The sequence below is a fragment of the Zootermopsis nevadensis genome, unplaced genomic scaffold, assembly GCF_977971745.1.
Source record: "Zootermopsis nevadensis isolate Lab colony 2312 unplaced genomic scaffold, Znev_1.0 Znev_ptg000029l, whole genome shotgun sequence".
NCBI classification, from domain to species: domain Eukaryota; kingdom Metazoa; phylum Arthropoda; class Insecta; order Blattodea; family Termopsidae; genus Zootermopsis; species Zootermopsis nevadensis.
Window position 1 is genome coordinate 11,679,901 of NW_028259161.1, and position 17,982 is coordinate 11,697,882.

The 17,982-nt window shown below is 38.4% G+C and overlaps 1 protein-coding gene across 2 annotated transcripts in view; it reads left to right on the top strand.

Annotated features, from left to right (window-relative positions):
* L (zinc finger protein Lobe) overlaps nucleotides 1–17,982 on the top strand; it is a 330,367-nt gene that overhangs the window by 103,363 nt on the left and 209,022 nt on the right. The gene's annotated exons all lie outside the window — the stretch shown is intronic.

Consider the following 17,982-nt stretch of genomic DNA (forward strand, 5'->3'; position numbering starts at 1 on the left):
AAAGATTTAAGCTACTTACAGCAAGAATTTCCCACAGATAAATGAAGAATACTTATTAGGCGTATGCGTTGACATTTTACTTGCGGAAACATCGTTTGCTCGCCGCTTCCTTCCATATTTCAATTAAACTGAATAAATTTAAATTTATATAAATGTAGACTTGTCTTTATTGACAGATTAGACTAACATTTAAAGTGAAATCTCAGTATATATTATTAGATTTGTTACAATTGTGATTGTCGCATTGCAAATCCAGTTATTTATTTATAACGTGTCTTTCATTTCATATGAAAAATACTAACGCGCCTTTGTGTATGTTTTTGGGACATCCTGTGTCTAATCTTCTATAATTTCCTCGGATTTGTCTCTAAAAGAGGGACTTTTTCCTACGATGCGATGTGTGGGAGAAATGCGCCGTTTTATAACATTTTCGACGCACCTAAATAGAAGAAAGTTATTAATTTTCCCGGGTTTGTCACTTCAAGTGGAACATTGGCTATCTTTACTGATTTTGTCTACGATTCTTCGCTTTAGAGGAACGGGGTGAGGTTGGCGGACTGTTGGCTGTTAACGATTACATACTGAGGCAGATAACACAACCAGAAATAAGAAAATTTGTAGCAACATCCTCCAAATAATTTTGCCCCGTTACGTGATTTCTTCAAATACATATAAAAATTCTTTATTAATATGTAAACTGTAGTTAATTATTGGGTTATAAATGGTGACATAGTGATGAAAATGCTTATACTGGACACTTTAAATATATTACATCAAAATGTTAACCAGTTGTGAATTTGAATAATGCAGCCGTCTTATTTTTCCTCAGACAGTTTCGCGCGTCTGTAATTTGCATCCAGTGAGCCATATTCTTTTTGAGGATGGAACCTAGTGGTTTAGTTTATTACCTTTTATGTTTCTGCTTTGTCTCCAGCGCGTAGCGTAGCGCCGTGTCATTCTGGAGTCTACAGCAATAGCATGGTAACCAGACACTATGTAAAATGCGTGGAATGTACATCCCAACGGGAAGACGGGTTACTTAAGAAAGATGTCGTGTATTTCTATTGCCATTTATTTCTCTCCAATGGCTTCACCTTATTATTCAATTTCAGGCAGTGTAATACACCCGCCTACACGGTGGCTCAATATATCGCACTGTTTTCCTTACAACTTCCATATCATATTTAAATACGTCGGTTTCTTAAGTGGAAATATAACAGCAGGCTAAAGTGGGCTATCCAAAAGCGATCATGTGTACTTTATAGACAGCGTAATTAAAATACTTATTGAGTACATTTCCCAGAACCTATCCAATAAAAAATAACTTTAAAATTTACTTAGCCTGACATTTGTTTATTTCATTCAGAACCATAATACTCACAGTTAAAGAAAGCTTAAGGGTAATACGTGGGTTAGTGATTAGCATTTCTGCTTTCCATTCGTGAGGTACCAGGTTTGATTTTAGACCCCGATACCGGTTATACTACATTCATGGATGTCCTTATTGTCCTCGGGAAAATGATAGTTGGCACCTTAAAATAATTAATAATCTTCTTCTTTGACTCTATATTCCTTGTAGTTGAGAAATAGCCGTTAAATAAACTATAAATTAATCATAAAAATTTATATAAGGAACTCTCGTTATGCGCGGGGATTGCGTTTCTGCTGATTTCCGCGTATATTGAAAACGCGTAAAACTGGGAGGCATAACATGCCGGTGAATCTTTTGAATTATATACCATGAGAGGCCGAAATTTGAAGTCCCCGAAATTAACATGTTGCGGCGAGTCAGTGAAACTGCGCCTGCAAATCAGTGGGATTGTCCTACAGTTCTACCGTAACCGCGGATAGGATATTGACTCTCATGATACTGGAATAATGCAGCGGATGTGCTAAAATGCGGATAGCGAAATCGAGTATAACGAGAATCACTGTATTTTACTCGTCACAGTAGACATTGAAAATTTTCCTTATATACCTATAAGAAAATAGGCAACATTTGCATGCTTCTACTTATATAGGCCTATATATTACAGTGTTGTGGATATAAACTCTTCTTCTTATGCAGCAGACGCGCTCCAAACTATTGAAAGACCTGAGATTTTCTGATTCTCTCTGATCTGCCGTGAAAACAACAGTACCGCATCTTAAAACACCTTTCGTGTTTAGTCGTACTTTCTCCGTTAGACACTACAGACGTAATTACAAACGTTCCTTGTCCATCTTACATAAAGCTAAGTTTTCTAATTTAATTCAAAATGAGAAAATTGCAGCCTTAAGTAAATGTAAAGTAGATTATTACATTACTTACTGTTAATATTGCAGTTAATTGTGACAATGGAACAGATGTTTGCTAACTTATGAAAAAAATGAAAGGACGTCGTACAAATTTTAACAACTGTATGGGCTTACTGTAGAAACGCGGCGGAAACTTTATGTGCACACAGACATATTATCTCAAGAAATTAACTTCGTGCCATCCTCTATGTTCACTTTATAAAACACTTCTCTCTCTCTCTCTCTCTCTCTCTCCCCCCCCCTCCCCCCGCGTCCTCAAACAACCACAAGGCGAAATGAAGCCAAGTGGTTTACACTATACGATAATATATATTACAGCGAGTTGTAACATTTTGAAAGACAAAGAAATTGTCTCTTGTGGAAATGAGAGAAGGGAAGAATGAGAAAAAAGGCGCTCAGCAACAGCGGAACCTCTCCTTTTGTTTTATTTAATTTTCCTTGCATTGTTACGCGTATTTTATCTTGCATTGTTTTTATTTCACCCACCAACAAAACTTTGTTATCCTTGGCAACAATAGTGATGCCTGTACTGTATGTGCTCTTTGTTTGAGTTTTATGCTATCTTTTCATAACTCGCTGTTTAGAGATAACTAATGTACTGAAAAATGATAAGATACTGTAACATGTTGCCTCTGAGAATGATGCAGCTTTAAAGGAGAGGTCATTAACAAATGCTTAGTTCTTAAATCCTACAACGACAATAGGGTTTTCTCAAGGAGTGCCGCTACACGCTTGCGAGGTAGGTGCAGTGCAACGCACGAAACTGTATGTGGAGTCCGTTTTCATAACATTGACTTAAGCAAGAAAGCTTTCGAAGTATGGAAGAGTGCGCTCAATTCGTCTTCGTAAATCATTAATGCAAAGGATCGGACCAAAAATTGTGTGGTGGAATTAAAATACAGGTCAAACAATGAGATAAACGATCACTGATAACACAGGGAAATAATTTTTCACTTTTTTTCCGGTAACATGGGCAATTTTCAGTGTTCTTTACTAATTTTGGGGCGCCCGATTTCAAATATGATCTTGAAAAACACCTAACACGTAAGATTTGTTTGATACGATAACTTTTACGTTTTCTCGTTTCCGTATACAGTACAAAGTTTAGCGTATTACTAATGTCATTTTTATGGGTTTGTATACGATCTATTCATCTTGGTTGAGTAGTGAGACAATTAAAACATAGTTGAAAACAAATAAGAAATTATTAAAAAAAAAATGAAGTGAAATTTTACACACAAAAATGAGAGCAAAAGACAAAAAGTCTGCTGCGAGTCTATTTCTTGTTTCTTTTGTGCGGTGTAGTGTCTTCCTTCTGCAAAAACCAGCAATAGTCTCCCATCATAGCTGGGTCCCACCTCCCCAGGTAGCGTTCTTCCAAAGTTCGCATATCTTGGTGGAATCTGTCCCCTTGTTCATCACTTACGTCGCCCAAGTTTCCTGGGAAGAAATCCAGGTGTGAATGAAGAAAATTGATCTTCAATGACATTCTACATCCCAAATTCTTGTAATTTTGCAAAAGATTCTCCACTAAAAGATGGTAGTTTTCTTCGTTTCGCTTTCCAAGGAAACCTTTCACCACAGATACAAAAGATTTCCACACTGCGAGTTCTTTAGCAGAAAGTCTGGCTTCAAAATTTCCATCGTCCAACAGTTTTCTGATCTGAGGCCCGGCAAAAATTCCTTCTTTCAACTTGGCATCACTAAGATTCGGAAAAATTCCCCTCAGATATTTGAATCCTTCTCCTTCCTTGTCCATTCCTTTAACAAAATTTTTGATAAGTCTTAGTTTAATATGAGAAGTGAAGATGTAATCGTCATTTGTTTTATGAAATTTTCCAAAATTCTGCTTGGGAGTGGCAGAACTGTGTGGAATCCCGAATGCAAGGATTCTTAAAGACACATAAGAGCTAATTCTGCATTGCTGTTTTTTCTGGACTTATCCACTTTATTATACTTAAAAACGAAGCCCCACGTTTCGGGAACTGGCTCTGCTCCCTTCTTCAAGTGAAACTGCCTGTACTGTGGGTCCGATAGAAGGGACTGAATCTGTATCCCTGAACCCCTTCTGTCAGACTCAACAGAAAGGCGAGTTTACCTGAAGACGGCAGCAGAGCCAGATTCCGAAACAATAAAAAATGACGTCATCAGATACTATCCTCATCTAGTTCCATCCGCTTCCCTTCGTCACAACCTGCATTACAAATGTCCTTCGTCTTAAGAGATATGAGGTTTTAAGTTCGGTGAAGAAGAAGAAGGGCTTCTGTACTTTGGCGCCTTATAAATTATTGGGTAGCTTTTCGGAGAAATATAACGTTTCCGTCTTCAGGGCTGAAATTGAAATTCTGAAAGGGGAGGAATTTATATAGGATTAGATAAAGGGAAGGATGAGGGCGCATTCTCAAATGTTCGCATTTACCTACTAGTCTATACGGCCCTAGAACGTAGAATATGATAATAATCACACCACGACTTAATCGCTTCCTTCCATCTCTACCTCGATCTTTCAAGGGACAGTTTTTTTTTGAGAAATTTCCTCACCAAAAAGTCTCCTTCCTTTTTGGTTTCAATATTGTTTCAGAACTAGGTAAATGATGATTATAGGTCTGTGGGCGAAAATTATGTAAATTTGTCTGCACTGAACTACAGCTACGGATGATGCTAAATGTTTCATGCTGTTGCAGCACTCAACGCATTGTTTTGCATGCATCTGAACCCTAGGGAAAAGAAAAAAGTTTAGGCACGTAATTAGACTGCATGTCCTCGCCTGTAACAACCCTCTAGCGGTGAGGAAATTTGTCCTTCATGACTCACAGGCGCTTTTACAGAAATCGTCTTTGAATTTCGATACCCATAATTCTGAAGAAGGAGCTACTTTCTTTTACCCTAGAACACTGCGTTCATATTTCACAGATGATGATGATACTACCTGAGAAAAATGTGACCATCAAGTGAACAGTTGGTGTTCTGGTGAGAAGGTAGCGTGTTTATGTTCAATATTTTTATTCTCTCAATTTATACTTTAAAATGTATTATATTTTGTTAAATTTATTGTGATAGATTATCCCGAATGAGGTTTTAGATGTTTTGCTTATTCCCTTCGGACAAATACAGAGACTATATGAAACAAACTCAGAAAGTGTATTTCATAAAATAATATCCTCATGCGTTCTTTGCATTTTGTATGTGGAGGTAGTAAGTTAGTCTTGTTTGATAGTTCCCACTTTGGCCATCAGATCTCAGCACCTCAATGTCTGTATCACAAATTTCCTCATCCTTCCATTTATCATCACCGCTCGTAGGACATTAAAAATACGATTCTGAGGTCTTGCAGAATAGCACAACCTCCACATCAAAACTTATCCAAATCCGTCATGCAGTTCTGGAGTAGAGTCGACTGGACAAACGGACAAGACCAGCCCACAATGCGTTCTCGCTATGTACTTCGCGTAACAAATTATAAATGAGTCCTTTTCAACATCATCTATAACTATCGTGTGATTTGGTGCTAGGTTTCTGTACAGAAAGCACAGGAATAATCATAAATTCTGCAGAAAGTTTTGTGGTATCTAGGGCTGTTTTGATTCTAGTGGTGAAGAAAAATTTCCCAGTGCTTCTACCTGGGATTAAACCCTGATTATGTAGTCTGTAACAACGGACAGTTATCACAATCACCATATAACATTTTAGATCAAATATTCATGTATTTGTGCTCTGTCCGTTCACATGCACATTGATTATTTCTTCTGTTGCCCTGTACCAACTTCACGCCATGAATATCTTCACTGTGTTTTGGTTCGTTGTTTTTGCATCTGTGATGAGTGCTAGAAGTATGTAGGGCCAGTTTAAACCAATCTGATAAAATAATGATCTTAGCTAAGAACAAATAGTGTTAAAATGTTGTCTACGTAAAAGGTTCTAGTAGTAAAATATTCTAAATAAATGAGTGTAAAATGTTGAAATGTGTCTGTGGCCAAGTAACCTCAGGGTAAAATTTTCTGAGTGCCTCGCCCCCAAGGGATGGACAAAATTCCAGTGTCATGTAGAGTTCAAGTCTTGTACCTAAACTTAATAAGGCGCTGTGCTCCAACATTTGTATTTCAACTAGGTGATACATTCTGCATTACAAAATGAAGATAACGCAATGCTGTCGATAAGAAGGGCTTAAGTCAAACGTAATGACTACTGATTCAAACCCCTTCTTACCGCGCACCAAATTTATGTTCGCGATATGCATTTACCATGCTGTTATTCGTTTGAGATATTAAGTTGTTCTATCTGCATAACTGTGTTAGGTGTCTGTCCGATTGAAAACCCGAGATAACTTGCATCATCTGCTGTTACAGGTATAAATTCTCATTTGTCTGCTACGTGCTTGCCTAGGAAGGTAATTACTGCATGTAACGCCCGTCAGTACAAAATGTTCGATAGCATTATTTGTTCATTTGTTCGTTCGTTCGTTCGTTATTCTACTGTCAACATATCCGGTAGTTATTCATATTTTCACATTGCGCGTCTGTCCATTTGAATCCTGATTTCTACGTTGAAGACAATTTTTTTTCGTAGCATTCATTTTTGTTTCATTTCACACACACACACACACACACACAAGTCGTCCTTCTGACATTTGTAACCATTTAGTTATTTAACGACGCATTCTCAGCGGCGTATATTATATAACATTGAAAGGGACGACTGTGAATTACGATCAAAAGTTGAAGCAGAGTTAAAATCTCGGTCCGTAGACCGAGCGTCCAGACTGAGGTATTTCATGGGTTTCCTCAGCAACACCAGGCAAATTCCGGGATTGTGTCTGAGATAGGCTGCGACCACTTCCTTCTGAAATGCTGACAGCGACGTTAAAAACGACAAATTATTATGAATTGAAAATAACATAGAAGGGCACAAAATAAAAAAATATATCCCAGCAGTCGGCTATCCATGTGGACATATAACACACACACGAAAAGGGAGAAATAATGAATAAACTTTACACCAGGTAAAAACAAGAGTAGCAGTGTAGCGGATTTTCGTAACGTTAAAGCAGTAATAAAGAGAGAGTTAAATCTATATAATATCTTTGATATTTCAAGAACAGGTAGGCTTTCATAACTGTCCGAATGTATCACTCAGTTCAGTAGAATTCGGCGTGTAAGAATGGAGCAATTTGTGGCGGAATAAATTACCCCTCTCTCACTAATACGTCCAGCAATTGTGTCAGAATGACGCGTTACGCGACATTGTCACTTATGTTTTGAGTAGCAACGAACAATCCCCCTTAGGCAGATTCGTTGCTCTTTTTTCTGGAACCCGCCGCTGTGAATTTCCTCCGCGTCCTTACGTCTTCTTTCACAAGAGCGGTGAATTCTGGGCGCTGTATTTAATGCGCTACCAAAACACTGAATGCAGAAGTAAAAAGCGAAGTTGTAGCTCAGCTCTCATAGCTCACTTTGCATCTGTAATTACAGCTCGTAAATACGTGTAGCTCAGAAAGAAGAGTTGCTCAGTAGCTCACAGCTGTCCTGAAGCTGCATTTGGTTTCCGAAACACCGCCACTTCCAAGAGACAAGATAAATAATCGATCCTCACGCCTCCACTCGCGCGTTGCTCCATCTCCCAAGTGATGGCGGGTGCTCGTTGGGGGGGAGGAGGAAGTTGAAGGCATAAAATGACTGCTGGAGGAATGCTAATTAGACAGAGATGGAAGATCCTCAAGCATTTTATCTTTCCCGTCTGTCTCTCTCTTTCACTCAACTCTAATTTCTCTCCTCTCTCTCGCTCATCTGTTTCTCTCTCCCCAAATTGTCGTGTCGTCTTCCGTTCCGTTTCTACGTTCTTGTTACACCCGCTGTTGTTGCAGTGGTCCCGCCAGTTTACTCCGTCACGTCAGAGCCAACTGAAGCCAGACATTGAAAACGCAACGCCAGTCGGCGGTGCCCCAGGGCGCGTCGCACACCTTTCTCCTTTTTTAATTCACGTTTCACAATTCAAGTAAGTGTCACTCATTGTGGGCTGAATAACGTGGAAGCAGTGTCTGGTTTGTCTGGCTTCGGGGTTGTCCGGTCTCGATTTGAAGATGAACAAACTTTGCCGATGGCGATTTGTTTCAAAGTATCGCGTAAATTATCGTCACCCCTGCTGATAATATGGAGGAAAGGAATGGAAAATATAATAAAAAATAAATAGAAATGAAATGTAGAAGAAGATAAATTACTGATCACTTAACTGCTAGGTAAAACATTTGACTAATAGCATTTCTCCAGGGTTGTACTTATTTTAGTTTGGTGCCTTTAGATTTTGTATTTTTCCCAATCCTTTTAATCGATATTGGGATAATACCTAAAACTGCAGTGTTATCACTTGCTATTCATAATTTAACATTTGTAATCTAAATGCTGCTTTTATATCAGTCAACAAAGCAAGAAAGTAATTAAGATAAAAAGAGTAGATGTAACGTGCATTGTAGACGAAAATAGAAAAAAAAAGGCTGTAAAGAGTAGACAAAGGGAAATGTGTTTTGATACTTCACGAATTTAGTGCATTCGTTTATTTATTCATTGAGTCAGTCAGTCAGTTCGATCATTACTGACTACTCTATACACGCCCAACACCGGCTTTTTTGCGGTTCACAGTTTTATCGGTTAGTGGAATGATGACACATACGAGATAGGTAAAGCAATCATTTCGTTGTCTTTTTTGAAAATTATGTAACCATTTGATGAGAAAGAGCTCGGTATGAAGAGAACTGGCATCATACCAGATCACTAGACTTGATATATGGAAGAAAATAATATATTAAACTAATTTATTCTTGAATATTGATATAATTTGTATATTGGAATAGTGATGTAAAATTTGGATTGGTAATCTCGTTTCTTTTTGTGGAAATATTAAAATCGTCAAGATAATACCTGGTATTGATTTTTATTTGGAGTACAGGATTCTTCACAGCACTAGCACCTTATTCCAGACCGAAATTTCACGAAATTACTCCAGAATAGTGACATACTGGTACATTTATTCCGCGTTTGGGGAAATGTTCACAACTCGCAATCCGTTGTCCTTTCTCTGGATAAATGCAAATTCACCACATAGCAAGTGCAAATCTGTCTTTAAACACACACTCTCTCTTTCTCTGACAATTTTATTGCCGTATTCTAAGTCCTGCTGGCGGAGGCAGTATGACCTCTGAAACGTTGGTAAACATCTACCAGACTACACAGCGCAACAACCCAGAAGACAGAAATCTTCATACTCATCGCTCTGATGACGGAGGCAGTATGACCTCTGAAACGTTGGTTAACATCGACCAGACTACACAGCGCAACAACCTAGAAGACAGAAATATTCATCGCCCTGATGATGGAGGCAGTATGACCTTTGAAACGTTGGTTAACATCGACCAGACTACACAGCGCAACAACCCAGAAGACAGAAATCTTCATCGCCCTGATGATGGAGGCAGTATGACCTCTGAAACGTTGGTTAACATCTACCAGACTACACAGCGCAACAACCCAGAAGACAGAAATCTTCATACTCATCGCCCTGATGATGGAGGCAGTACGATCTCTGAAACGTTGGTAAACATCGACCAGACTACACAGCACAACAACCCAGAAGACAGAAATCTTCAGAATCCTCATTGTTGGTACCCATTTTTGAGTAACAGCTAGATACAAGTATTCCCATTGTTGACCAATAGTGGGACCTCGGAACAGATTAATGCAGCAACGATCCACGTAACGCAGCGTGAAGAACACCTTTGGAATTAGCACATTGCTTCAAAATGCTAATGACTGGAATAAATGAGTTCATGGAAACGTTTCAAAAGCTTCTAGTGCCTCAGCGACCACTGCCTAATTCAGGCCGTGCCAGAGGTCAGGCGATTAGTTGTCACATTTTAACTTGGAGATTCTGGTTCGCGATCGGGTCGGTCGATGTGAGGTTTGTGGTCGACATAGGAACACTGGGGCAGGTCTTTTCTCGGAGTCTGTTCCGTCAGTATCATTACGCCGATGTTCCATATTCACCCATGTATCGTCTGGGGATGGAAAGTCGATCCATTAGCAGCCCAGGTCCACAGAGACATAATCTCACCCCCACTGGGAGAATAAGGTTGTTTTGTGGTTTCTCTTAAGCTTCGAAACTGTATGAGGTGTGTTTTAACTTCATCGTTGCGTTATTGATATATTTATTGATGGAAATTATGAATAATATAGACAAGATGGCTGTCTTGTGGGTTGTTGCTCCGTGAAGCCCGTTTCAGAGGTGCTTCCTGCCTCCATCATCAAGGCGAGAATGAATAACACAGATATAATTATGTTGGTAATATCTCTTTTATCGATTTCGCACGAAGCATTAATTATTTTAATGTTTGATTCTATATTTATGTGAATGTACTTTTAAATCATTTTCTTCTACGTACTTAGACATATTTGCGAGCATGGAACGATGTTTTAAAATGCACACCCTCTATATAAGAGGGGTTAGATTTTCCTCCTGTCCGTCCCAAGGGACTAGCGCATTAATCACATCCAGAGAATGGCACACAGGAAAAGGGGCGTCTGGGGACTCTCTCGTTGCTATGACAACCTAGAGAAATCTAATAGGGAGGACTCTTCTTCCACCCATACTGTACTCCACATCTTCCTTACTTCCTCCTACCCCTAGCCCCATCCCTAAAGCTCCAAATTGTCTGAATTATCATTTCAAAATGCAAAGAAAATATAGGACTGTGAAATGGGTTTTAATTGCCAGGGGAGTTTTAGAGACAGACGCAGTTTTTGAAGGATGGGGTGGAGGAAGGAGGTGTGTGGAGTTGCGACAGGGTTTATGTGACGCTCACGACGCGGCGCGTTACGTCGCAGATAAAACGTGGCGAATTAGACTGATAAGACGCCGAGAAGGAAGACGTATTGTAACTATGGAGTTCGTGAAATTCTCACACAGACGCCAATCGCTGTAGTTCTTTGACTCCCTTATTTCTTCATTCTTAGTCAGTAACTGATCGAAACTTATCCACTTGTTTGTCCTAAATTTAACCGACCTGTTATTCACTGAGCAGCCTTTCGTTATGAATTAATGTTTAGTGGTCGTTCATTACTATGTTAATAAAAACGAATTGTTTAACGATGCATTTACATCTACGTAATGATAAGTTGGAATGCTTGTTGAAGAATTCTGTCATTGTCTACCTTATCATCTCCTTGAAGGGTCTGAAGAAAGCCACGAGAAACCTCAATCAGGATGTATGGCTATATATCAGTACGTTCTAAGAATACAGAACTTCATTCAGTTTAAAAACTGCACTTACTTGTTTAGCTATTCGCTAACAGTCTGTCTTCTGGTTCATATTTATTTCCCTCTGTATTCATCACATTCGTGTTTATTCTGAAAGGTTTGTGATAATCATCATTAAGAAGATTGTACTTCAAATATGTGGTAGTTATAAATAGATTAACTGATATAAAAACAGTAATTGAATTTTCCATAATTTAATAATTTACTCCACGATGTAAGCCTCTGCTGAAATTTACCTTCAAATAAGCAACTATTAATATTATGAAAGCAGTGTTTAAATTCTTAAATATGGTATCAATTACATCAGCTGTGTGATTGTAACAGAGACATCCCATTTACCATTTACGGAGTTTTATTGTCTCATTATACATTTTGTCGCCTGTTATGCAGAAGTAATAGTTTTATGTCCGTGCCGATCACTATAATCTCGTAGAAATAAAATGTGTAGTCTTTTACTTTTATAACTTTGGTATTACTAGTTCTAATTATAATCCAAAGATTCCTAAGCATAGAAATGTGGTAAATGATGTTCACTGTAACATTCTAATGTCTGCCATACTGGCTATCAGCTAAATAGAGTTTAGGTTGACAAGTGATCAGTAATCGATTTATGGCCAATATCGAAGTGAAGTCGAAGACAGTACGTTAGAAGTAGTCATGTGAATTAAAGCTGTTCGGAAGAGTATGATGTAGCGTCTGATATAAAATAGAATTGAGAATAGCAAGTGTAGATGAGAAGAACAGGCTCAAAGCAAATTTACTACGACTCATTCTTACGCTCTCTCTCGCTCATTCTGGTACAGGCGCGATATTTCGATTTGAATCCTCATGAGGAGGACTCTTGGTGAATATTTAGATGGTGATTGTGTGTGAAGGGAAAGGGGTAGAAGAAGGAAGATGCGGTGGGAAGAGAGAGAAGCAAGTAGTCTATATAGGGCTAATCTTGGGCATTATTCATGTGGGGGCTTTCTCGAGCTAATAACACACGAAGTCGAAGGAAGGTCCGTGGGGGAATGAAAACCAAGAGAGATGGAAGGAAAAGAGGATGGATGTAAAGAAAAATACACAGATGAAGAACGTAAAAGAGAAAGAGGTTAGATGTATTCATTCTCCTTCAGCAAGTATCTCATCGCAATGTCTTCTGCATTTTCCTTGTTTTATTCCTTATGCTTCTTCTTGTGTCCGACTTGCTGAATAGCAGCACATTGATGCATTTCGGGAATAGTATGGAGGAATGAATATAGAAGAGAAAAGTAAGGTAGAAGCCATATTCCCTCCCGCCAACATCACCACTACCAACACCCACACTCCTCGTAAGGAAACCGTCTCTTTGCACTCTACTGCCTCTGCCTTGGAAACTCCGATAATTTACATTCCGCGCCTTAGAATTAGGTTCTTCACTGTGAAGCGGTGGCGGTGAGAAAATATTTTTTTTTTTACTTCTTCAACTGCAAAAAGTTTTTTTTCCTTCACATTTTCCTTTCGTCTCTTTCTTTTACCCCCTCCCATTCCTCATGCACCCTCATCAAAACTCTTGAGCCTTCCCACATCTTTCTTTTAAGTCTGTCGACAAGTTCAACCCTGTAATGTAACATCTACAACCCCTATAATGAGAATTATTCTATTCACACACATACGCACATATATATGCTATGTTCTTATGTATATATGGCTGTAAAGATGAGGTGAAATATATTCTGCGTTGTTGCAGAATCGCGTGGCTGAAAGAATTCCAGAATTTAGCCAAGTTTAAAGACTCCAGTCAGGTTACCTCATGTCGGACTGTGTAAGTCATGGCAGCAGTGTAAATACTGAGACCATCCGTACTGTTGCAAGGGCTATTTAAAGTATAATTTTGGTTCGGTGTCCGGGACCAAAGGTTGCCAGAATGATGGTGAATTTGCTGCACGTAGATGTTTCATGGCATTTTGTTTCAGAATTACAGTTATAATGTTTCTGCATGAAAGCAATTTTGGGTTTTAAATTAATTAAGTGGTCTCCAGTTTCTTATCTCTGGATTTAGTCTAAATCTGATGATATGAGTTCGTTGGTAAAAATAAACGAGCCTAAAATCAAATCATCTGATTGAGACATAAACTTAAAATAAACGTTAACCAAAGATATCATTAATTTTGAGTGACGTTTTATAAATATGGAACAGCTTATTTTATTGTTTTGCCCCCAGTACGTCATTTGTTAAATGAGGTTCGCCGTGGGCAGTGGGCGACTTTGGGATACAAGATAAATAACCACAAAGTTAAGAAAAATGATCAATCTGAAGTAAAGCAGTTAAATTTTATTTTGTTTTGTTCGGGAGAGTTTTGACTTTCAATTCGTGAACATGCTACAGCAATGCATTCTTTAGAATCCCTACGTTTTGACACACGCTGTGTATTAATTGTCCTGAAACATTTTATAACACCATTAATAGGCGAAATGGGAACTATTTGAGGCTAAACCCAACAGACAGTTTAAACTTGTATGGGGAAGAGAAAATTAATGCGTTTTTGACAGAGAAATATGGAAATGAGATGCGTACGAAATGTTAATGGATCTGGATGTTGTAAGGGCAAACGAGAGGGTTAAGATTATCGACCCCTTTTATTTCATTCCTGCCCCTACTTTTATAAGGGCGTTAGATTAAGCAACTCTGCTCACGTCTCTCTTAGCTTCTACCGCTGCTAACCCCAGCTCATTTTATAACGCCACTTCGTTGAACCGTAGACCCGTAAAATCTATTGATCCCCTTATATGGGAGTGTATTTCATTTCAGAAATACTTTAACTGCTTCATACGTAACCTTGGTAATGAAAAATCTCTTCATCACGGTATGAAGCATTCCATCAGCTATCCTATATTTTATTACGCACACAGTTCTGTGTATTGGAAAGAAAGTCAGAGTACTAAATGTTTCAAAATCTAGTTCTTACTTTAGTTATTATTATAAAATCGATTACGGTCGATCTCGAATATGGCAATTAAAACATCACCGTTTATAGGCGACTTGTGAATTATCCTGTAATTAACGACCTAACAGGTTGTGCATTGAAACTTAAAAGACACTAAAAGAATTAGGATTACACTTTGTCATAGCCAATTTCCTACTGATACGAGCCACCAACGTTGAAAATTGTCGTTCTACCGTTTATTTTCTGAAAAATAAGGAAAGGAGAAAGACAATTGGACAGCGAAGCAGTGTCCCAGCTTGTCTATTCCATGCCTGACATACCTGACACAGGTCAGGTCTATCCAAGATCGAACGTCTATGCAGGAATGCCATAATTGCAATTGGGTGCTCCTGGCGCATTTTCGTATCAAAATATACAAGATGCATATGTGTAATAATATAATTACCGTCCTTTGTATCCATGCGCGTATCACAAAGAAGCGGAGTTGCTGTTAGCTTCACCGTTAGCGCCCGTTTGTATATACCCAACGTGATAACGCCGTCACAGATTAACTTACTGTATGAAAAACGAAATAAACTACATTTGACAACATCGAACATGCTTACAATTTTGCATGTAAGCCAAACCACGTTTCAAACATATTTAGCTAAATATTGAACATAGGTATAAATGTATCAATTATTCCCCTATAATGTCAAATATTGAATAACTTATCACCTTTCTTTTCTATTTGTTTCACCTCGTTTCGTTTTTCCTTCATTTCTTCCTTTTTTCATAAAATACTTGATAATTATTAGGACAGTAATATTCATTGTTTGTGGCTGTTACCTATAAGAAATCGGTTATTTCGAAAGAATAACCCTGATTCTACTAGTGCCTTTGAAGATTAAAAGTACAACCTGTTCGGTCGCTGATTGGTTTGAGTTGCACGTCGCCTACAGAGACGCTCACTGGAGTTGCGGCGACTTCGCTCGTTGCACTAAATTTCCATGACTGTTTCTCGTGTGGGTGAATAACATTGCCCAGAGTTGCCCCTACTCTGCTAGGGTTGAGCGGATTGGAAAGGTTGGCAAGACTGCGTGCCATGGGAATTGTAGAACCCAGCTAGCTGCAGCGCAGGGGATTCCCCTTGGGATACGAACTAATCAGAGTTTTGGCGCCGAGTTTTCACAGCGGTGCATGCCCAACACTCCCAAGCCTGCTGCGGCCACCTGGGAGCGGGAGATGGAATGAAATGGAAAGGTGAGGGGAACCCATGTCTCTAGGGATCACGCGTACCTTCATTTCTATCCCGGTTGGAGCGGAATTCTCTGAGGAATAGGCCGTCCAAAGATAAGGGGTCTCTTAGTTCATCTCTCAGAAATAGATTGTCATGTGTTTTTCAGGGCGGAGGTTTGTTATGCACTTTTACTGCTAATGTTTCTGTTATTTCATTACGTTTCTACGTTCTTCATATGGAACTTGGCTGAAGTAGATGGGTAATTATTAAATAGTTTGTGTTTTTATTAATTACTTTGTAAGTTAAGAGAACTAAGTGACTTATGAACGCGTACAAGTTGGTAAAAATAAGATTTCTGTCTTCTGGGTTGTTGCGCTGTGTAGTCTGGTACAAGCTTATCAGAGATAGCGATGAATGTGACTCATCGCCCTGATGATGGAAGCAGTAAGGATATCTGAAACGTTAATTAACTTTTATAGGACTACACGGTTCTACAGTCCAGATGACAGCCATCGTGGTAACCGCCTTGAGAATCTCATATCCTACACAGAATGCTGCAATCAGTTACATTTCTGTGTTAACCATGTCATAATTGAAGTTAACGGGATTACAGTTTTGGTTATTATCGTGATAATATGCTTGGTTTTCATATTATCTCCTGTATTTCTGCTCTGGGGTTGTATTTTTCATTATCATCAAATTAATTTTGTAATTTTATTACAATGTGTATGAAACATTAGCAGTAAATAGAATAATCGCATGATAGTTATGTCGTAAACTTGTAAAGAAATTTTTTTGCTCGTAATGTTGAACCGTAGTTTTTTGATATTGTTCTTTCTCCGATGAATGGCGTAGAGGGTGCTATGTTAATTGTTAGTCGATGAGAATGTTGAATTTTTGTAATTTAAAAGTTTTAAATTTAGCAGTTTGCTCCTCCAAAATGCTATCAAATATGGTCATTCCTTGTCATTTACATGAGCTCTTTTTCTCTGTTACTGTTTACTAGGTATTTAACTTGGAGATGCGCAATTGACGACACTTCAAGTACCAGTATATATTGTATAATTATTTTGTGTAATTATTGTATAATTCTTCTTCCTTTGTGCGACAGCTGGAATCCTGTTTATAAATGTTTACAAACAATGTTATTCTTCTTGGCTTTTTACAAGGGCAAAGGGAAAATATATTCATGCTGTGATTCGTAGGTTAATTAACGACTTTCTGTCAACTGCATTAGTGTATATCTTAGAATGAAAATGGGAAAAGATGATGATGAATTGTGAAGTTATACGTATTTGGAATGAGGCGGTTATGGGCTTTTTAAAGGTACGGTACTGTTCCGGATTTGGCCTGGAGGTACTGGTGAAAACAATGTAAAGTCTCAGAATAGGTGCTAACCTTATCAATAAAAGATCCTGGCTTCTTTCAAATACATATCTACAGAATTTCCGCTTGTCAACTTACTTCGTCTTCGTGATGTGTGGTGTTGTATTTAACTAATACCTTTGGAACTAGTAGAGTACGTTTATGATAATGTGGACGAAAATGTCACCACGAGTAGGACGGAATATTCACCTTCATTTTAGACTGTTCTTAATATGATTATTATGAATAAATAGAGTTAGAGGAAATTATGATATCAAGGGACCGTCGTCAAAATAATAACCTGAAATATCGGTTGTTCTCCCTGTAGGATACCGCAGCGACATTTTACTCAACTTCGCGAAACCAGCTTATTATAGCCCTAATGCTGCATTCAGCATTCTTCTTTGCAACTTCGCTCAACTATTCTAATCGAGTGCTTGTTACGGGGGAGTTGGGTGCATATTTGAAGCACGCCTGTCTAATAACAAGAAGGGTTGCGAGAACAATGCAGCAACTTGCAGAAATTCGCTGCATATCTCAAACAAAAGGGATTAGGGGTTGTAAGATGACTCTAGATTATCATTAAAGTTATGAATCCTATTTCTTCTCTGTTTAAAATAATTGGTACCAATGTTAGGAGTAGCCAGTAACCCAGTGTTAGACCGTTTACAAACATGATAAACCTCCACTGTAATTAATTTATTTCCACTTCCCAGAAACCCTTCTCTGGAAATTGCTTTGGTGCTGCAGGCATTGTAAAGTGGTATGTTACAATTTAATGTAAAACTATTCGAGCAAATTGCTTTAGAGTGTAAAATATTAAACTCGATAAAAGGGATTCCAGGAAGCTGTGTATGATTAAATTAATGACAAGAAATTGTGCAACCA